The sequence below is a fragment of the Nilaparvata lugens genome, chromosome 2 (assembly GCF_014356525.2).
Source record: "Nilaparvata lugens isolate BPH chromosome 2, ASM1435652v1, whole genome shotgun sequence".
Classification (NCBI taxonomy): domain Eukaryota; kingdom Metazoa; phylum Arthropoda; class Insecta; order Hemiptera; family Delphacidae; genus Nilaparvata; species Nilaparvata lugens.
Window position 1 is genome coordinate 34,188,965 of NC_052505.1, and position 24,384 is coordinate 34,213,348.

The following is a 24,384-nucleotide window of genomic DNA, read 5'->3' on the forward strand; positions in this document are numbered from 1 at the left end:
TGAATGTACTCGATGTAAGAGTAGCCTCGTTACTAGGAATATTACATTACGACGATTTTGCTCTTGGTCTCTTGAGATTATAATTCTCTTGGTTTCTTGATCACTATATGATATAGTTCTATCCTCTATTACTACGGTTTCTCATCATTTCCCTCGATTTTTGTGATATTCTACTATTCCTCAATCATTTTTAGAAATCACACTATACCTTCACATTATTTGTATCTCGTATCGTTGTAGCTTTTTGTTAACAATAATATCAAAGTAAAGGGTTGTAGTAAACAGCTTTGAAAAGCTGGAGAGTGAACGTAGTTGAATATATCTGACTGAGACTGCTTAGGCAGTAAATCTTCAATAATTTATGGATTAAATAATATTCAATATTTATGCATTATACAATACAACATAAAGCTATAACATTTTTGAACATACAAGGATGGAAGGATAAGGTATCAATATCACTCATTTCATAATGAAATACTCAATATTCAATGGCATATACCGCATATTAGCCAATAAGTTGGAAATACATAATGAGATAGATGGGTAATCAATTATAGTATTACTACTCATTCCATGATGAGATACTGCATTCTCAGTAATGGGGTCAAAGTATGCAAAGATCAATAATTGATTCATTATACATTATATTATGGTCTTACAAATATAAGATGTTAGACTATATTATATTTCATGCTCTATAGAAATCTTTAAAAGATATAGGCTACTCTACTATTGATCTACCGTACTGCTATTCCTCACGGCTTTTTTTGTAAACCCATTTTTTTTTTGTAATTGATAGTCCTTGAATATTCCTTTAAAATTTCAAAGTCAATCTCCTTACACCATCATGTTGTAATTTTCTGAAATCACCTTATATTATAGTATAGTTTATGAGAGAAGAGTCATCAACATTTTGTATATATTTGCTCTTTCTAAAGACAAACATTTATATTATACGAGTACCTTTGAGCTTATTTTCTCAAGAAAATGACAAATGCACTTTTGGAAAACATATTGGACACAGTAAATTATTTATTTGTTGTTAAAGCCCCATAAACTTGCTCACTAGACAATGTTCAGCAGGTAAAATGTTGGAGAACGACTCTCTCAACCTCAGATAATGTTTTTGAACCGACTGTTAAAGGGAAACGTGGAATGCGGTTCTTCTGAAAAAGCTATCGCTTATTTACTTGAACCCTTGGACTTGTTTTTATAAGCCCACATCAAGCACGAAGCGTACTTATCCCCCGTACAATATATATGGTATTGATCAGCCAGCACGGCCAGTCAGCTAGTCTGTGGTGACCAAAACTAGGAGTTGAAATTACGATACCTCAGTTGACAGAAAAAGTGGTTTGTTCCAACTCAGAAAAAGGGAAGATTATCAAGAACGTTGAACTTCCATTTCTCGTATGCTACTGTCTCCTTCAACTTCGGTCAGTAGCCTACTAGTCCTGTAGAAAAGACCATAGTCAACCGCACAAAAATAGTCCGATGAGAGTACATGTAGCGTTGCCAAATAAGAATTAGTCAACGTTGTTTACAGCTGTTTATAGATAATAATTAATACTTTAATAATGCACCTAACGAATTGGCAACGTATATGGATGCGAGGGGGCGAGGAGGAACTCAGCTCTTTCCATCGGACTATTTTCGTGCGGTTGAATATAGTGGGAAGACTATACATTAAAAATATATTTAGTCTACTAAAATGGTTTCATTATTTTTTAAACCACTTGCTCCTTTATGATCCATATCATTTTTATTCATGTGCTCCTGAAACCCTATCCTCCATTATACCCATTATTAGACAGACACTGAGGGGCTGAGAGCCACATTATTCTTGAAAATTTTCTTAGCCAAGCACACTTTGAGATAGTTGAGTCAGCAACTAAAAAACGTTTTGATTGTTTCCTGGTTTTGGCTACTTTAGTGAGGTCCACGTAATAGTTGCAGTGGAAAATGACAGGAAAACAGCGTTGCCGATTCTCTGTCTTGCCACTGCCTTCTATAGAAGATAGCTGATACCAGTACTATGATGTAATATCAACAGTTTATTCTTATTAAAAATAATTAAATTTCATCTGCCAAGAACATTCATTTTTTAATTATTTAATAATGAATTTCTCATAATTGATATTGAATATTTTGTTAATTTTATTTCTACATTGTTAAAAACGATCTGGCAACATTGCAGAGCTAGAAAAGGATAGCACTATCGGTTTTTTCGAATGATTGAAAAGATTTTGATTAACACCAATGTTAATCAAATACTGCCACTATAACGTGGACCTCATTATAGGAATGCAAAGCGTGAAATTCAAATGAACCTCCGGGATGCGATTTTTAAATACATTATAATTTATAATATAAAATTTTTATAATCCAGAAAAAAATAATAAGAGTCATTTGTGGATTGAGATCAAGAGATTCTTGCGAAGCAATAAACAAATTCAAACTAACAGTCAGAAAAATGCTATTAGAGAAAGCCCTATACTCTGCTGCCGAATTTTAATTTGTGAAAAGGGGCTGTAGAGTGTAACTTAACTTTTTGTGACTTTCATTTCCATGTGAATTTGATGAGATACATCATAGAGTGTATTTATTTATTTTACTTTCAAGAAGTTAGAACTAAGTCTTTTAAATATAATTTTGTTCTAGTATTGACATGTCACCAGTCAAATGAGTGTTACTCAAAAATTGATGTAATGTGACGATAAATAAATGAAATGAAATGAAATTATCAGAGTCAGGTCCCGATAGTAGCATTATAATTGAACTGACTCAATTGCATTATATTGATCATTCTAAATTTCCACATTCGATTTAGTCTACTGTACCTTCAATGCTCATTCATTACGAAAAAAAACCAGTGACTTGATAGATTATTATCCATAAAATCAAGAAAATATGTCGCAAATCTTTCAAGAGAAATTATTTAATGAAACCATAACACACTTTTGAGAGTCTTGCCATGAAATAAACGTTTCTCATGAAGCCAAGAAACCTACCTACTTGTTGTATTATTATTATTATACGTTTCAACTCATTTCGGTTCAATATCTGGTTTGTTTGACCTAAGTGATAGTTTTTTTAGTAAAAAATCTGGTGTGGTACACTCACACAACTTTCCTTGCGCATTGAACTGTAAGCCTCATTCTTAAACGAAAATAATTTAGGGGAATAACATAATGACGATTGGCAGCAACATAATTACAACTACGATCAGCCTACTGTATAATATGTGTATATATAATTGTTTTCAGAGTACTTTTTCCTTTGTGTAAATAAATTGTGAAATTCGATGATTTTTTCTAAAGTCGTCAAAACAGCTGTTCTACAGATGAAATATCTCGACTATGTGTTCTTTTTATAAACTGCTCTACCTACCTACCTTATGCACGAGAAGGAGGTTACAAAGTCCATTTCTCAAGGATGGGGTGGACCCCCCATTAGTTTCCCAGAAAGGAGACTCATGCCAGTTGATAGACCTGATAAATAACTATACAGGGTATGAATTTGAAAAAAATCGGTCGAGTCATTTTTGAGAAAATCGAGAAAAACATGGTTTTTTAGTAACTATCTGCCATTTTTCTCAAGAATATTACGGAGCTCCTGAAATTTTCCCAGAAATGAGACTCATGTCAGTTGATAGAGCTCATAAATAGTTATCAATGGTATGAATTTGAAGAAAATCGTTGGAGCCGTTTTCGAGAAAAACGTGAAAAACATGGTTTTTTAGTCATTATCCGCCATTTTTTCCGCCATCTTGAATTGAATTTTTTTTGAATTGTCGGATCCTCGTCGTATAAAAAACCTTAAAACCGTAAACTTAAAAAACCGTATATTAAACCTTAAGTTTAAAATTTCAAGTCAATCGGTTAATTAGGAATGGAGTTATCGTGTATACAGACATACACACACACACACACACACACACACACACACACACACACACATACACAAACACATACATACACACACACACACACACACACACACACACACACACACACACACACACACACACACACACACATACACACACACACACACAACACACACACACACACACACAGGGGACTCAGGGGACCTTGAAACGTATAGAAAACTTGAAATTAGGGTACCTTAATATTTTTTGGAAAGCAATACTTTCCTTACCTATGGTAATAGGGCAAGGAAAGTAAAAATTATAACAGGCAGTGCCCAAAATAGCCTTCATTAATACGAACAATTCATATCCAGCCTAAGGTGCTACACAAGACTCTAACGTTGAATAAGTAGACTATAAACTGAAGAATTAAAAGAATATACAATGAATTTTGAATGTTTATATGATGTTTGAGTGTACTAGTCTATAGTCCATCTCAGATGAGTTTATAATCCCAAATCCTATAATCCTATTGCAGCAGTTTTCGCTTCAATGACAGAGACACGGCACACAGGTTTATCGCACACAACCTCCCTGTAAGATAAGAAATTAGAACAGAAGAACTCTAGTAATAGAGTCATTAACTGTTTTGTGAAGATATGAGTGACTCAGATACTAAATCCAATCCAATACAAACAGTGTCATGTATTTCGTGCTTTCATAGTGTGTTTATGGTAGAACACTAATACCTAATTTGAAAACACTCGTAATCCCTAGGCCTAATTACTATCACTATTGATTCTGTACCAGATAGAACAATGAGTTGCCAGTCTTTCCCACGATTTGGATACTAAACGAGACTTTGTGTACGTTGTCTCGGAGAAGAGTCTATAAAGAGAAGAGGAAACTGAGTGTTGGCCATGTGTGTGGTGAGAGAGATGGCCTGATAGTGATAGTGAAAGCACAAAAGATAGAAGAACTTCCAGACTTTCTGACTATACTTTCGGTTTTTGACTGTCAGAGGCGCTCCTATCGGTGGATGCCGATACTACTCGTTTCACCCTGTTTTGCGCCTTGCTTGACTCTCGCGCTCGCGCCCAGTTCTAGTGAAACTGTTCAGCAGTAAGCTTGTCTGCGCTCCTTGTCGTAGTGTGATAACTTGGTGCGTGGTTTTTGTTGTTGATTCTTCTTGTGTGTGAATTGACTGTGGACTCTTCGGTGAGTGATCTTGATTTATTTTTAAATATTGTTCAACTTGTAAGTTTTACGAAAATCATTATTGATTTGGATGTTTTATTGATTGGAAAAAGAGATCTGAATGCTCACATGTGGTGTTTGTTTACATTTTGATGATGACCACTGGGTGTCCCCTTCTTTGAAAACAGCACCATGCGGCATGCACTATTCACAATATTGGAGCATGCTTTCTCGCATGTGTGATTTCTATAATATATTCTCGTTTGACAATTTTATATTACCAATCTTATTCACTCGAGGCTCCTTATTTTTAATAATATTATTTTTTGGTCCTTAATCATTACAACGTAATTCGTGCTGATTTATGCTGCCCCAATGATGAATAATTATACTAAATTTATAAGAGTCAGGGCATTATCCTAGTCGGTAGTCGGTAGAAAAAAGGTCATCTGCACCTCCATGTGAGCCTTTTGTTTATTGGATATTGCGTTACATATTTTATCTACAACTTCCATGTTCAATTTATTTTTTAGATGACTTGGGAGTACTCAGCACATTCTAATGCTGGGAATTTCGACATTTACGTCTATTATGAATTCAGATTTTTTACTCCATATCATATTGATTAAATTGAACTGCGCGTGAGGATGTTTTGAGGATGTCTATTACTAGCATGCAGTATCAAGGGATCCTGATAAATTCAAAGTTTTTGTACAACAGAAGATAATATGAAAAGCTGGATGTTATACAATGTTATGTGAGAGTATTACAATAATGCACGGATGGATGTCGTATGCTTTCATGGAAAATCCACCTATAATTGCTAGCGTTCTGATAAAATCTGAGTAGTTCCTCAACTTGCACTGTTATTCCATCACTATATCTTGATTTGTATCAGATTTTGAATGTATGTCATTCTCTGAATTCTCAAAATAGTTCACAAGCTCAAATCACCAGTTCGCGTGACTTTAAACTGCTTAGTGGCCTTCTGAATTTATTACTTCAGTGCTCTTCTATATATTGATTTTATGATTTGAGTAGAATACTCTAACTTTATTTCTGTGGCACTAGATTCAGTCTAGTTGAGAGAGAAATTATAAAAAAATATTTCGTCTATATGTTTCTCAAGATTACTGCAGCCTTTTATGATAAGAAGAAGATAATAACCTTCAAAAAATTGATAAATCAAGTTGGCGCTATTGAAGATACATCTCAACCAATTTTAAACAGTAGTTTGATGAAATTCCTTTGTCTAAATTATATTATCTTGCACACAAAACAAACCAGCTCATTGTTGAATATCCTATCATTGAATAATCATTATTTTTGCGATCTGCTCTTATGTCAGACTCTTATTTGTATATACATTCTGGGAATGGTTCACGATTTATAATATTGAGTTTTTGTTCCTTTAATATTTTCAATTATTATACCACACATTTGGGAATGTTATTGACAAGTCTTAGAAGGTTACTCACATCCGAGTCTTGCAGTAATCTTCGATAGACCTTCATTGCATGAATAGTGCAGATAATAGATTTGGGAGTATTACCAGGAAGCTGGGCTTCCGATCACGATAGTCGTGTTTCCTGCACTGCTAGGATATGGGAGTACAGTACATTACATTTCCTTAAATATCTATTCGCAAAAGTAATTCTTTGTGGAGAACTTATGGTGGAACTCTTCTCAATCTCTATTAATCATCAATCTCTTCATTAATTTCTCAGTTATCTAATAAGGTATTACTGAATGTTTAATCATTAAAGAAAATTACCACTAACCTATTTATATATATGTTTTCATATAAATACATCCACTTGTCACTTGATAAATGACATAAGTGCTCGTAACTAGTTGTGTTTATATATTATGTATAAAAAAAAGTACTAGTAATTTTCTATAATAATTAATTCTCATGAATCATTTTGGTTTTCATTGTATCTTGGTACCTGATATCCTGGTAGAACTTTATATTCCCAAGATCTCGTATGACCGCGATCAACTTTTTTGTAAGTTGAAGTAAAGGTCCAGTAAAGTGCACATTCGTTCAAAATTGAATTTTAAATTGATCTTTAAAGTATCGTTTGACATTTGATGGCTTACTTTTGAATTCAATTATAAACAAATGTGAAGAATCCTCAGCTTATTTGGAACAAATTCTAATTAGCCTGATCAGAAGAAAGTTCCGCAAATGTTGTTGGAGAGAAAAATCGAGTCTTGGTCGATTTGATGAGGTCCATTTTCTTTTCCATATTCATATTACGAGGAGGTTGCATGCTATCCAAGCAACGAGCCGTTCAAATAAAGGAAATGTGATAGCAGGTGAAATTATTTCTGTAATTGAATAATAACTTGTACACATACAATTACAGGTTGAAAGAATGACCAGATGCCTACTGATATGTAAGACGTCATACAGTAGCCTCAATTATATCCTTGCATCTGGGAAAATAAAAAATTGGCGAAGTAATATCAACCCGCAGCCATACTGACATGGTGCGGGCTGATGAATGTTCTTAATACATTTTTATATGCTGACCACTTCAAAAAACCTGACTTGAGTACAGTCATAAATGACCTGCAGGAAGGAAGTATGTGTGGGAAAAATTGAGACAAAAGTGGTTTAAAAAATTAGGAGCAATGATAGCGATTGGCGAATTAGTTAGAATACAATATCAAGATGGAAGAAAAGAGAGAGAATATTATCAGCTGTATAGAAGAGTTATATTATCAAGAAGTATTCGAATAATATAAAGGATACTGTAAGAATAAAAAGGGGAACTAGAGAGTAATAAAGAAAGAGAAAGAAATGAAAGTTGAAATAAGCTTTGGGAGAAGGAAATGGGTGGGAGGGGGAGATGGGGTGTAATAGAATAAAAATGAAAGTAGAAGAAGAACAAAGAATGACGACGAAGTGAAGAATTAGAAAAAAGGGGAGAATGAGAAGAAAAAGAATTCTAGATAGGTAAGAAAATTCAGGAAAAACAGAGATAGAGGGAAAAGGAGGAAAGGAGAAAATAAGAAGTAGCAGAGAAATAAGAAAGAATGAGGGAAATGAGGAGGAAGAAGAAAAAAGGGAATCAATTATGAATTATTGAATTTTGAGTATAATAGGCTAATGTTAATATCTGTGGAGTAAAGAGATTTAGGTCTATGCAAAAGAAGGTGTATGCAGAATAAAGAGGCTATGTAGAAACAGGAAGGATGAGGATTGACATAAGAAAGAAACAAAATGTGGAAGAAAAGCGGGGGCAAGGAATAGAAGAAAAAAGATGAATGTGAAAGAATGAAAAGTAGAAAAACTTTATTTGAAATGAGCTTTGAAGCAAGCACGTACTGGTGACTGGTGAGGCATTGCACCTGCTTCTAAACTTGGGCTAATAAGTTACAGCGACCATATTCCAGTTTTATATTCATTTGGTCGTTTCAACTGCTATGCTTATATTTTCCGGAAAGCTCATGAATACCTAATGGGGAACATAAACCCAAATGACGTTAAAGAATGATCAGTTTGGTTATAAACAGACCATCATTTAACAGCAGGAGCTGAATTGATGAGTCGAGAGAGTCTTGATCAAATCATGCTTTATATTTTTACTTTCCTTGTCAACTTCACCTCTGATTTACTGTTTGTAAATCAAGGAACTGCATGGTTTAAGTCATATCATCTCTTGAGAACCAACGGAGTTATGTTTTACTCAAACATGATATTCATGAGAACGCAATTAACTTCGATCCATGGTATGATCTAATTTTGTGAAATGATGACACAGCATGATATACGATAGCAATGAAAATTCAGATTTTCATTCTAACATGGATTAAGTTCAATAAAATATGTAATTTATGTCAACACTATTCGATTCCATTTACTATCATTGCACTCTGGGCTATTGGATGACTAAATTGAAAGGTATATAGTTATGTTATGGTGATATATTTCAGAGTGCAGTCTCATTTATGATGATATTGAGGCAGGCTGGATGCCCACTTCCTGATGTATTCCTTCAATGATGAGAAACCTCCTCAACTGAACATCTTAAAATTTGATTACATATCTTGTTGCAGTCTCATTTATACGAGGGCCCAGAATTTTCCAATCTGAAGTTGATAGTTACTATTCGACAATATCCTCATATTGTCACATTTATACAGAGTCGTTTAATAATTTGAAATTATTAGAAAAATCCAGTCACACTTCGCGTACTAATTCTCATTTCTGTGATTTTCTTCTGATTCATAGGTATAATGTAGCTACTTAATTGTGATGTGTAATTCTGTGATTTGTAGAATTTTGAGAAATATTAAAGAGCTGAATTGCTGAATATTAGGGATGTGATTGAATGACTTGTGGAATCAGGGAATAATGCTAATGTAAACGGATATTCGTACTCTCATTTCTGTAAAACCGTGCTTTGCTCTGATTTTATAGCTTTGATGAAACAAAGATGGAGAAAATCTATTTGTGAGGTCTCTAGGTCTGTTTAAAAACCTTCACTCATCCCAGAAATCCCAATTATTTCTCTGGTATCCTCCAAATTCTTCCTAGAACTTCCAGTTTCGTTTTTGCAAATTTGCTTGATGTTATTGAGGAATAAGGGATCATGCTCATCTTTAGAACACTCCTTGTTTTGCATATCGAAGGATATACAAAAGCTGGTAAAATTTTTTTTCGAATTCCTGAGGAAAAATCAAGATCCGAATAACAATAACTTTCAAGTTGAGTTAATTTTGAATCTGTTAGATTTGAAAGGAAAGGACCAATGCAAATACCGCGTGGCGGAGTATAGAGATGGCCGATACGTGTGTAGTGCTTTGGAGATAGCATGGGGCAAGAGAAGTGCAGTAGTCCTAGCCTTGAGTGGGACCTTGACTGTGCATTCCTTGACTACACGCCTTCGTCCAATCAACCAGAGTCGTTGTCGGATGCAAAAGCGATGCAAGCCGGCCGCAAATGAACGCAGCACTCGGAATGCACATGGACCATGAAGAATCAGGCATGAGGTACTAATTTGCACAAGTGCGTCAGTATAATCTGTAACTAGACTCGTAAAAAGTCTAACGGATGTGAAAGAAGGGCAGACGCCGAGAAAATAAGTGTCTGCTTATTAATAACAAGCCATTGGAGTAAACGGTATGGAATCCATGGTCTTACGTCAGCTCTGTTAACATCTGTTAGGAGTTTTTTGATAGGGTGACAGTATTTTTGTGACAGGGGGCTTCACGTCATGGTCTTTTATTGGTTGTAGATAGGTCCTTATCTTGTACTTCTTGTTCATCTTCTTTGCTTGTTTTCTTTGTAAGTGGATTATTGATAGTCTACATTACTGCAAGTCATCGTACTGTACTATAGTCATGTATAGTTTTGCTGTACTGAAAAACCAATGATATAATTATTATATCTTGTAGAACACTTGTTGGTTTCTGATTGTAGGTTGCTGTAAACGTTATTTCAAAGTATTTGAACAGAGTACAGTACTCCCTGGATCTATATAATATATATTTTAATAATTAGTTGAAATGATATGCTCTGTGCTGTTCCTAATAATCCATCTTGTATTATCAATATAACGACCCTCTTGAAAACCTACGCACTTTGTAGAAAGTAGGTTGAATGAGTCATTCGTTACAGGTTGAAGCTTTTTCTCCAACCACAATTTGTCTGAATTATTATAACTTATGTAATTTATCTTTTAACAAAACGTCTTCGAATGTTTAGAAGTGCGTAGTTATTTTTTAAATTTAATCAACGTTATATGAGAACTCCTACCACAGACAAGGAAGGAAACAAACACATTTCCCGTTGTTGCACCGTTGCTAGACGATGAATGGTTATTGATTACGCCTGGGAAACTCCAACTTGTACTTTCCGAGTTCAAAATAGCAAGTCTGCTACTTTTATTGCGTCTTCCACAGCAGAGCGAGCTGAAATAAAATTGAAACGTCACGCGATCGCATTGCTGATTTATCAGGTCAAAACTGAGGTAAATATTGAAATTAAATTTCGCGTTCTAACATTGAGAAATTAATAGGCTCCGTGCTGTTCGCATTTCAATGATTTATTCAATAAATTATTTGATTCTCGTGATGAGCTCTCGATGAAGGTTATATTCACCGTTGAAGCTTTCAATCTGAAAGGTTGCTTCCATGTTTTAACTTAAATTTCCAACCCCACCATGAGTGTGACAGATAGGGGCGATCGTACTAGCACTCATGCACTCGAGACAATTTAAACCTTTGAAAATAATTTATTATACTTTAAAGTGAATATTTTTCTCTAAAACCTAGTGTAAATCATATTTACAATGATGATATACGACAAAAGTACAAATAAGAAAATAATTAAAATAGAGAATATTAATAGTAAAAGAAATAAAATAGAAAAGTACATTTTTCAGAAAACACCTTTTACTCCTTTAAAAAAAACCAATAAACTTTTCAAATTACAAAACCATTGAAAATTGATTAAAAGGACTATGCATTCCGGGACTTATTCCATCTCCAGGTCTGAAGTTCCAGTACTCTGAAAAAAGGATACAATTTCCATTTTATTTCTATTAATAGAAGTAGCCCTTGTTATTCGTTATTATAGAAACAATATATGCTACTAGTTCAAGTATACAAGTACTTTTTGTTCTTCTAAAATCGTGTTCAATCAGCATATTCTTCTTATTCTCTTCCCCACAACTATTTTTCATATTTTCAACACAGTTGCAATATTGTGATGTTGGTATTGTAATGATATTTTATTCATTACTAGCTTACCCGGCGAACTTCGTACCACTAAAAAGTCAATGTATCTCATGTCACACTTGACTTTATTTAGTGAATCATATCTGACAATCAATATTTTTATTTACATCTCAATACGGACTTCCTATGTGCTTAATACTACAGTTATAACACCAGTAAACGATTTTATCACAGAGTAACGTGTTTATTACAGCTGGTAAGTTCATATGCTAAATCATATTATTACAACATGATCTTGAATCATTATGATCTTCCCGTTCTACGTTAGCCGCTCGGCCGACAATTTCGAAAACATAGGTCTGTAAAATGGATTAATATTAAAAAATTATTTGCTCCCCTATTAAAATTTCTGGTCAGAAACCATCCCCGATATTCACAAAACATATTCTCAAATTTTCATGCCGTTCTGTCAAGTAGTTTTCGAGTCTATAGGGAACAAACAAACTAACAAACAAACACACATTCATTTTTATATTATAGAGATCAATACATTGAGTTCAGTGCGAGTTAGTACATAATTCACCCTGATCTATAATAGTTATTGAAATTCTGTAATCTTATTACAAAATACATGCAAGCAGCCTACTGTTATTCAGGAACAGATGGAATTTTGGGTGGATACCTAGCTTTTTTTATTTCTCTACAGTTTTATTACTATCACTCTATCTTTATTTGTTGATATTCATTCACCAATAATTTAAATAGGAGCTCAACACAAAAGTTTTTTCCCGAAAATAATAAAGTTGCTATAGCTATCAAAGACAGGACGTTCCCCGGTAGAGACGGTTGAAGAAAATAATGATTTCGACGATTATCTGATGAATCGATATTCTGTATCTTTCGAGCCTCTGATAACGAACTGTGATAGCAGTCGAGCAGTGCGTGCCTGAACAAGATATTTATTCGATACATGACATTTTGCAGTAGCAATTTGACTTGGCCAAAGTAGCAAGGATAACAAGCTACCGGCTGAGGTTGGGGGGCAACGACCCTATCCTAGTTTACATTCTTGGAACGGGCTGCTGCACTATAGTCAAGGTCATGAAAATATAAGTTTAGCATCAGGTAACAATGGGCTTGATTTCGTCCAGCGTTTTGTCAAATTAAATAGTACATACTACAGAATCAGAATCTTATAGTATTCATCTTACACTACGATACTACTCCCATTCAATACTGTATTCAAAGGGAATCTGTATGAACTTGAATCACACTGGTAGTATAGTCTACTTTCAAGGAACAATGGTTTTGATTCGGTAAAACATTTTCTCGAAGTAAAATAACAGTAAATATTATAGAATCAATTTTATATTCAATTCATCAAATACTACTTGATATTAAAGATTGAAGTCAGAGTGATTAGGAATGAAGGAAGTAGAATCATACACATTACTTATAACAAGTATTAAATATTAATCATTGAATATTGTATTTTCAATTGTTTCATTCATTTAATTGTATAGGCAATTGTATGATCGATTGAATAGACAATAGAATAGCAACAACTAAAGCATAGCATTGTAATCACAGTGAAAAATTGAAAAGTGGAATTGAAGAACAAACATTTTCATTTTTGGTCAGTTGGATAACAATCAATGAGGGTTCAAATAATTAATTAAATGCTTGGAACTTAGTGGGAGTGAAAAACTTCGTGATCACATTGGTGGAATGAGAGACACTACTAATGATTGAAAAATCATTTCTATAATCAATTGATTTTGTAACTGAAATTGAAAATGGAACGAGAAGGGTGGATGGAAACAGACTTCATTTTAATCACAGGGAACAATAATTATAATTGTGAAAAGCTACTAATTAATTGAACACTTTGACATTGGATTGTCTAGTTCAATACAGACATAGAATTAATTTGGTGAGTCAATCTGAGAAATAATAATAAACAAACATAGGAGGAGTCGGAACTATAACAGGGAATATCTAAGAAGCAGGGCATTCTAATTGAACACTCATTCATATTCATTGTAAAATGAAATTATCGATATAATGCCTATACTATAGGTGAATTAATTACAACGAAGTGTCAGGGAAATATTGAGCTAGAGAGTAGTAGATATGCACGCTCATTCATTCTGATAAAATCATTACTATTGCCATACATTAATTCTTAATTAATTATAATCCTGGCGCATAATAACCAACGAGCTCATAACTCAGTATTTGTATCATGTGGTCGTCCCATGATTATTGTAATGCAAATTTCCAAAGCAACCATCCACTTGACAGAACTAGATTACTTTATCAATATCAGAGTACAGCTCATTCAATGATTCATCCCTCCCTCTAAAATAAACTGATCATGTTGAATTAAATTTTCTAGTGAATTGACAGTTCATTCTTTCTCTGTTTTATCATCTATATGAATTGATCCTGACGTAGGTTGGTAATTGGCACCTTGTGGTTTGGATTTCATATTTTCATAATGTGGGTGGCTATTATCGTGATGAATAATATCATGAACCGTGTATCACGAATGAGCTTGAACTTTATTTTTTCATGTTAATTGAATGATATTATGTTCCAGCTGGAGGGTTCCTGAATTGATTTGATATTAGCTGTAAAATTGTCTGTGATATAACGCTCTATTGTGATGCAATAAAACATAATATTGTTTATGTATTAAAATTTATGATTACGGTATTGTTGTTGTTTCAAGACATCAAATACATTCATTGTAAAATTACTAAGAACATAGGCCTTGTACGGAATTCAGAGGAAGAATGAAAATAAATTTATATGCAGTTGAAAACTAGTTCAAGACTGCCAAATAATATTAGCAGATCCAACTCCAACTATTTTGGTGCGCTACTGATTCCCAGTAGTCTCTCATTCTTTCAACGGAATGCGGAAATTTGCTGGTATCCAGTGAATTCAGAGATCGACCTAATCATGACAATCTACAGTTATTTCTGGTTATAGTTATTAACTGAAAGTATTATCGAGGGTTGATAGTAATATTTTTCTTTGCTTATCTGATATCGTTATCTCCACGACTAAAAGAAGATACTCGTATAAAACTCAAAGATAATTCATTACTTTCCATTGCAATTTATAACAAAATAGCTATATCAAAACATTTTTTTTTTCTATCAAACAATTTTTTTCAGAGTAATTATTAGTTTAAAAAAATTAAAATTTGGAATTGTGATTGTATTTGCAATCTGCCAGAGATCTACATTATAAAACTAGTTTTCATTACTCGTATATTTCCTTTACTATCTATTGACCAATCAACAACTATGAACACATTAAATTCATCTTTGAAACACTGATTCAACCCATCTTTTTTCAATTCAACACTTTACTGATAGATATTACTACCAATTGATTGAGAAAAATATGTTTTCGGAATAATAAATGCTGCATGACTAAGCACATAGGAAGTCCGTATTGAGATGTTAATGAAAACATTGATTGTCAGATAAATTTCATGATTCACCAAATAAAGTCAAGTGTGACATGAAACTTTTCGACTTTTTGGCGGTACGAAGTTCGCCGGGTAAGCTAGTTACACATAAAATAGTCTTCATGCTTGAGAAAATTGATACTTTTCTCTGCAAACATGAAATACTACGACCTGCATTTTCAAAATGGCCTACTATAAGTTTATTTCCATATATACATTCTTACCAAGAAAATTTCAATGTTCCGTGTCTAGATTTCATACCATGTCTTTCAATGAATAGATTTCTTGATTCAGATAAGTTTGAAGAAGTTACATATATGTACGAGGTTGAAACTGTATTCAATGTACATCACAAAAAGTGTTTCCATACTTATAATTGTGGGTTTTAACTAACTCATGAAGAATAGAAGAAATTTGAAGTTGTAGAATAGAAAATGATTCTAAATTTTTCAAAATTTCAAAATCCTAGCTAACCTTATGCATTTTTGAAACCCTCCACACACAACGTACTATGGACTTTGTTGTATCTCTTGGGCTAGGCTGAACCGTAAGAAAATGAATAGGATATTTTGGGCTCCAATAGTCCGGATTGGAACATAGAGTTTTGAATTGAAAAAATACATAATTTCAATTATTCCAGTAATGTAATATTTGCAATCTATATGGTCCGTGTACGATGCTTAAGTTCAGTCTATGAAGTCTGTACCATATACTTGTTTACACTATACTTATATAAGATATATATATATATATAACTATATGTGAGTAAAATATAATGTAGCTCTATACATATATTTATTATAGTTGTGGGTTCATCTCGACACCTACACCGGAAACTTTGTTTCTGAATAAATTAGGAAGAGGGGAGGGTGGCTGCAACACTGACCATCCTGTTGGTCGCAGTCTTGAGTCCACTCTTGTTGGCCCGGGGTCATCTTCCTCCTCCTCCTCTTCCCTCCACGCTCTCCTGTTTATCATAATCGTCCCTCCCACTCCCACCCAAAATCACGCGGCCGTATGTGTTTGCTTTGTAGTCTCGTAGGTACTTTGACTCGTTATCGTGAGCTCTGACTCTCGGTCTCCTCTCAGCATAATTCTCTTGTAAAATATGGTAAATTAGGCGGTTGGTACCAAGTTTCAACCACCATTCTTATTCAATAACTTTGAATGATGCTCGTTTCTGCTGCAACAGAACACACGGGCCCACGTGCTTTCTTTGCACAGATGATTGCCTTGTCACGAAATGAACACAGGACTTTCGTTTTCTTCTTCATCCTCTTCTTCTTCTTCTTCTTCTTCTTCTTCTTCTTCTCTTCTTCTTCTTCTTCTTCTTCTTCTTCTTCTTCTTCTCCCTCTTCTTTCGTTCCTTTCTCTCTGTAGGATGGTGATTGATGTATTCCGTAGTATTCTGTATTTAGCGGCTCATTTGTATTGGTAATCAGCCTGAAGGGTATGTTTATTTACTTGGGAAGTATATTGTCCAAATATCGTATGTCATTTTAAATACTGTCGTTTAAGGACGGGTGGATGAATGATGTAAGCCCTGTCATTTTCAGAGGATTTATTTCGCGTTGTTACATGACAATTACTTCGAATTATCTCTTATTATTCCAATAGATTAATCCATCTCTAATAGGGTTTTGGGTGAAATGGAATTCATCTTTTGAAATAGATCCTTCTTTATAGAATGTTATGTATTTAGCGGCTATTTGTATTGCCGGAGAGTGTGCTTATTTACTTGGAAAGTACTGCATAACCATAGTATGTTTTGAATGCGGTCTTGTATTAGGCAGAGGATGTCAGCCCTTCCATTGTTAGAGGATTCTTCTTATATCCTCACAGTACAATTACCTAGAATTATCTATGATCGTCTTAGAGATTATTTTTTCCTCTGTATCAGAGCTTCAAATAAAATGAAATATAATATCCTGTCTTTTCGATAGGGGAACCAAAAATTATTATTCACAGCAAGTTGAAATGTGTCATATCGCTTGAAAGATCTTTCTCCAAGTATGTGCTAATTTCACACAGTTTTCGATCAAAATTCAAGCTTTAAAATTGAAATCCAAGGCTAGAATAGCAACGTTCAGGAAACATCCCAAACTCTACTGGATGAGCGTAAACCGTAGAGGGATAACGATTACAAAGGAGCAGGTGTGTGAAACAGGTAGTTTAACTTTATATAATGATGTGAATGCCAAGGGTGCAAGGGAGGGTGGAAATGTGATGGATAGGAGAGATGCGGGTTTGTTAGGCAATAACTTGGGGTTCATCATAGCTTGGGATAAGTATACAATGTGTATGGATGCTCAGTAAAGTAAATTTGGTAATATACCCTTCAAAAAGCAAGATAAAGGTGCTTAGGAATTACAAGCAGGTACCTAGAGGTTTACCGAAAACTAAAAACAGATGACTGTAATTCAGGATGATAGTTAATATCATCCTGGATTCTGTATAATTCAAATTCTGAATTACTCATATATTGTTTTCTTCTCACCACTTAAAACGAAAAGTATTTCAGAATTACTTATAATTTTTTGAAAAGGTATTACAGTCGTATATGCTGCGACCGCGTGTCTACATAGAATTACATAGATAGATATCGTCCTTCGATACAGAAAAAAATAGAAAAATCATCTATTAAATTTTTGTATCCATGAACCACTAAATTCCTTACCTACTATAATACTCAGAGTCAATAAACTTGAACAATCACATATCATTACTTAGAATGATTTGCAAATACTTGAACGGTCCAAGGCAAAACGTGCAGGCCTTCTTGATGCATAGGTCAAAATGAAAACCCTGTCATTACTAATCATTGCAATGCCAGAAATAATAAGCTCATTTATCTTGCGTAAGAAAACACGCTTTTTCAATTAAAAGACGATAACTTATTATAAGCGTTTGAGGACTTAGCAGGGAATTATATACTTCGGAGTCTTTGTGAGTAATAAGCGGAACGTAACAAGACTGCTTCCCGAGTCAGGAGCTGGGATTTAAAAAGAATTTTAGAATTTCCAGCTCCTGTAGTTAAATAGTATAGTGAGTTCCACTTGGAACTGTCAGCGTACCTAGGGATTTTCATCAATGTTTCCCATACAAACAATGCTGACCGTGTGAGGGGAATCTCACTATAGTTGAGTGCTACTGTTACTGCAGCTCATCTGCTTCTATTACGTTCATTTCTTCAGCTTCTGTTACGCCCTGATACTCCAATAAAAAACCTGCCAAACCAGTTGACATTCTAATAAATTTGTTTAATTAGTCGACTAGAATCGGAATGTCACGTCTCGTTCAATGCAACAATATTCCGAATCGAAAGAACGTTCAGAAACTGTATCTGTGATTAGCCTGTGATAATCAGCTGCACTATTTGTAGTGAGTGTCTGGACGTATATTTTCTAGTAAATTTACTCTGAACTTTAATTGCTTGAGTGGGAAGCAAATATATTATGTTATCTGAAATGAATGCTGACAGTTTAAAGGGAATTGCACAATCGATAGATAACCTTCAGTGATTGTAGAGACGCGTGCTGCCTTGTGACAACAACAATAATCTGCTGCTGTTTTAGTGGCGCTAGATATCAGATTGAGAAATATTCTGCAATTATAGTTTCCATTGCATCAAACTTATCAAAATCAGGTACGTTGAATTGCTGTCATTAACCTCTTCCAATTATGTAACAATCTATCATTCAATAATGAAGTACATATGAATATGAAGTTTGTAATGCCATACAGTATTCAGAGTAGCATGTATCGTGATTATTGGTTAATTATTGTGGCTGATTATGAGGCTAGGCTGACGCCTAATTTGAAACATGCATCCACTCAGTAATAAGTTAATAAGCAATAATTCACAAAGAGTAGTTATAATTAATAATTATTAGTTATTACATGGCATCTATCTATACATCAATTTTGCTGGAAGTGATTATGTGTTTCCAGTACGTGAAGTGGATAGTCTGGCAGAAAGGAATATTTATTGGAAGTTGTAAAGAGGTTGGTCGTTTTAAAAGTTGTTGACAGTATAGAATTAAGGAATTTGGTTGTTTGGAGGTGTCAATAACCGCTGAACAAAAACTTGCTTGACATGCGACGTTGCGGTGATATTGTATGACATTTTCTGCCCAGTATCTCTATCTTGTTAGCTTGCAGCTGCTACTAATAACAGCAAGAATGATTACCCAGCGATTTTAGTTCAAAAAGTAGGCTTCCAAAACTTGAGAAGTTGATGAATATAAATTAATTGGAATTCCTATGTTCATTCCTATTTTAGGTGTTCTCCAAAATTATTCAATTTCTCAGTGTTTAGCAAAATAAGAAAATGTTTCTTCATTTCATTCTAAAAATTATTTTGCACTCTGTAAACTAGCAGGTAGCTATTTCTTGAAATCTATTTTGCCCCAGGGAAAATTTTGTGTTGTAAACTAATGCAATATTCTTATGACCAGGAAACATAAAAAAATTAATAATTATTTATTATTTTGTTCAAAATTACGTGGATAATCTGTTGTGAGCAAGTACTTTTACAAAGTGTATATAAAGTATACACTCACGTGATTGGTCGACGCTGTGTGACTTAGTTGATGTCTCAGCTGACATTGAAATCGATGTGCACCAATAGAATTTGAGAGAGGCGTTCGTTGTGAAAACAGTTAGTTTTATACGTTGAACCAGTTTCTTCCATTGTAAACTTATTAAATGAATTATTACTGTTTTTCTCAGTTATTTGTTGTGTATGATATCACTATCTGTTAATTCATGTGATATAGGCCTATTACCACTACTACTACTACTACTACTACTACTACTAACTACTACTACTTACTATTTGTCTATAAATTGGTATTATTATTAACCCAAGCCATAAATGATGTTCAAATCATAATATAATGAATCAAATCAATTTATTTCGGTATAGCCAAACGTCGAACGAACAATAAGCAACACCAAAATACACAGCGCTCTCCTTCGTACACATTTTTGTTTGTAGACTTCTATCTCTTTTTCCGTAGCAATAGTTAGTCTGTAGGTTAGTGGTGGCCTGAATGATGCGGACATTCCTAGCGAGCACGGCAAACAGGTAGTGACACCGTGACAACAAAGCGGCGCCCGTCCGCCCGGACACCAACGGACACCACTCAGCGAGCATTCATCCGTGGTCGGTTGCGTCCGGGTGGCGGGGGGGGATGCCTTGACAGAGGAAGCCTTGCTGCTGCGCTGACTCTTCACAACAGGCTTGTCGCTTTACATCATCGCTCCTCACTCAACCCGTGGCCAAAGACGTTTACAGCTTACAGGCACCTTTTAAAGGTCTTCAACTCATTTCCAAAGAGTTTTGAATTGAAAAAATACATAATTTCAATTATTCCAGTAATGTAATATTTGCAATCTATATGGTCCGTGTACGATGCTTAAGTTCAGTCTATGAAGTCTGTACCATATACTTGTTTACACTATACTTATATAAGATATATATATATATATAACTATATGTGAGTAAAATATAATGTAGCTCTATACATATATTTATTATAGTTGTGGGTTCATCTCGACACCTACACCGGAAACTTTGTTTCTGAATAAATTAGGAAGAGGGGAGGGTGGCTGCAACACTGACCATCCTGTTGGTCGCAGTCTTGAGTCCACTCTTGTTGGCCCGGGGTCATCTTCCTCCTCCTCCTCTTCCCTCTACGCTCTCCTGTTTATCATAATCGTCCCTCCCACTCCCACCCAAAATCACGCGGCCGTATGTGTTTGCTTTGTAGTCTCGTAGGTACTTTGACTCGTTATCGTGAGCTCTGACTCTCGGTCTCCTCTCAGCATAATTCTCTTGTAAAATATGGTAAATTAGGCGGTTGGTACCAAGTTTCAACCACCATTCTTATTCAATAACTTTGAATGATGCTCGTTTCTGCTGCAACAGAACACACGGGCCCACGTGCTTTCTTTGCACAGATGATTGCCTTGTCACGAAATGAACACAGGACTTTCGTTTTCTTCTTCATCTTCTTCTTCTTCTTCTTCTTCTTCTTCTTCTTCTTCTTCTTCTTCTTCTTCTTCTTCTTCTTCTTCTCCCTCTTCTTTCGTTCCTTTCTCTCTGTAGGATGGTGATTGATGTATTCCGTAGTATTCTGTATTTAGCGGCTCATTTGTAATGGTAATCAGCCTGAAGGGTATGTTTATTTACTTGGGAAGTATATTGTCCAAATATCGTATGTCATTTTAAATACTGTCGTTTAAGGACGGGTGGATGAATGATGTAAGCCCTGTCATTTTCAGAGGATTTATTTCGCGTTGTTACATGACAATTACTTCGAATTATCTCTTATTATTCCAATAGATTAATCCATCTCTAATAGGGTTTTGGGTGAAATGGAATTCATCTTTTGAAATAGATCCTTCTTTATAGAATGTTATGTATTTAGCGGCTATTTGTATTGCCGGAGAGTGTGCTTATTTACTTGGAAAGTACTGCATAACCATAGTATGTTTTGAATGCGGTCTTGTATTAGGCAGAGGATGTCAGCCCTTCCATTGTTAGAGGATTCTTCTTATATCCTCACAGTACAATTACCTAGAATTATCTATGATCGTCTTAGAGATTATTTTTTCCTCTGTATCAGAGCTTCAAATAAAATGAAATATAATATCCTGTATTTTCGATAGGGGAACCAAAAATTATTATTCACAGCAAGTTGAAATGTGTCATATCGCTTGAAAGATCTTTCTCCAAGTATGTGCTAATTTCACACAGTTTTCGATCAAAATTCAAGCTTTAAAATTGAAATCCAAGGCTAGAATAGCAACGTTCAGGAAACATCCCAAACTCTACTGGATGAGCGTAAACCGTAGAGGGATAACGATTACAAAGGAGCAGGTGTGTGAAACAGGTAGTTTAACTTTATATAATGATGTGAATGCCAAGGGTGCAAGGGAGGGTGGAAATGTGATGGATAGGAGAGATGCGGGTTTGTTAGGCAATAACTTAGGGTTCATCATAGCTTGGGATAAGTATACAATGTGTATGGATGCTCAGTAAAGTAAATTTGGTAATATACCCTTCAAAAAGCAAGATAAAGGTGCTTAGGAATTACAAGCAGGTACCTAGAGGTTTACCGAAAACTAAAAACAGATGACTGTAATTCAGGATGATAGTTAATATCATCCTGGCTTCTGTATAATTCAAATTCTGAATTACTCATATATTGTTTTCTTCTCACCACTTAAAACGAAAAGTATTTCAGAATTACTTATAATTTTTTGAAAAGGTATTACAGTCGTATATGCTGCGACCGCGTGTCTACATAGAATTACATAGATAGATATCGTCCTTCGATACAGAAAAAAATTAGAAAAATCATCTATTAAATTTTTGTATGCATGAACCACTACATTAATTTCTTACCTACTATAATATTCAGAGTCAATAAACTTGAACAATCACATATCATTACTTAGAATGATTTGCAAATACTTGAACGGTCCAAGGCAAAACGTGCAGGCCTTCTTGATGCATAGGTCAAAATGAAAACCCTGTCATTACTAATCATTGCAATGCCAGAAATAATAAGCTCATTTATCTTGCGTAAGAAAACACGCTTTTTCAATTAAAAGACGATAACTTATTATAAGCGTTTGAGGACTTAGCAGGGAATTATATACTTCGGAGTCTTTGTGAGTAATAAGCGGAACGTAACAAGACTGCTTCCCGAGTCAGGAGCTGGGATTTAAAAAGAATTTTAGAATTTCCAGCTCCTGTAGTTAAATAGTATAGTGAGTTCCACTTGGAACTGTCAGCGTACCTAGGGATTTTCATCAATGTTTCCCATACAAACAATGCTGACCGTGTGAAGGGAATCCTACTATAGTTGAGTGCTACTGTTACTGCAGCTCATCTGCTTCTATTACGTTCTCTTTTCTTCAGCTTCTGTTACGCCCTGATACTCCAATAAAAAACCTGCCAAACCAGTTGACATTCTAATAAATTTGTTTAATTAGTCGACTAGAATCGGAATGTCACGTCTCGTTCAATGCAACAATATTCCGAATCGAAAGAACGTTCAGAAACTGTATCTGTGATTAGCCTGTGATAATCAGCTGCACTATTTGTAGTGAGTGTCTGGACGTATATTTTCTAGTAAATTTACTCTGAACTTTAATTGCTTGAGTGGGAAGCAAATATATTATGTTATCTGAAATGAATGCTGACAGTTTAAAGGGAATTGCACAATCGATAGATAACCTTCAGTGATTGTAAAGACGCGTGCTGCCTTGTGACAACAACAATAATCTGCTGCTGTTTTAGTGGCGCTAGATATCAGATTGAGAAATATTCTGCAATTATAGTTTCCATTGCATCAAACTTATCAAAATCAGGTACGTTGAATTGCTGTCATTAACCTCTTCCAAATTATGTAACAATCTATCATTCAATAATGAAGTACATATGAATATGAAGTTTGTAATGCCATACAGTATTCAGAGTAGCATGTATCGTGATTATTGGTTAATTATTGTGGCTGATTATGAGGCTAGGCTGACGCCTAATTTGAAACATGCATCCACTCAGTAATAAGTTAATAAGCAATAATTCACAAAGAGTAGTTATAATTAATAATTATTAGTTATTACATGGCATCTATCTATACATCAATTTTGCTGGAAGTGATTATGTGTTTCCAGTACGTGAAGTGGATAGTCTGGCAGAAAGGAATATTTATTGGAAGTTGTAAAGAGGTTGGTCGTTTTAAAAGTTGTTGACAGTATAGAATTAAGGAATTTGGTTGTTTGGAGGTGTCAATAACCGCTGAACAAAAACTTGCTTGACATGCGACGTTGCGGTGATATTGTATGACATTTTCTGCCCAGTATCTCTATCTTGTTAGCTTGCAGCTGCTACTAATAACATCAAGAATGATTACCCAACGATTTTAGTTCAAAAAGTAGGCTTCCAAAACTTGAGAAGTTGATGAATATAAATTAATTGGAATTCCTATGTTCATTCCTATTTTAGGTGTTCTCCAAAATTATTCAATTTCTCAGTGTTTAGCAAAATAAGAAAATGTTTCTTCATTTCATTCTAAAAATTATTTTGCACTCTGTAAACTAGCAGGTAACCCGTGTTTTG

The 24,384-nt window shown here is 34.5% G+C and overlaps 1 protein-coding gene across 4 annotated transcripts in view; it reads left to right on the top strand.

The window, feature by feature from the left end:
* Positions 1–4,951: 4,951 nt before the first annotated feature.
* The window catches only part of LOC111052108, a 117,936-nt gene continuing 98,503 nt past the window's right edge, over positions 4,952–24,384 (top strand). For 2 of the 4 annotated variants that reach the window (XM_039421075.1, XM_039421074.1), the window contains exon 1: positions 4,952–5,092. The gene's annotated coding sequence lies outside the window, so the exon portion shown is untranslated. The remainder of the gene's footprint in view (positions 5,093–24,384) is intronic. The other 2 variants (XM_039421076.1, XM_039421077.1) reach the window with 1 other exon arrangement.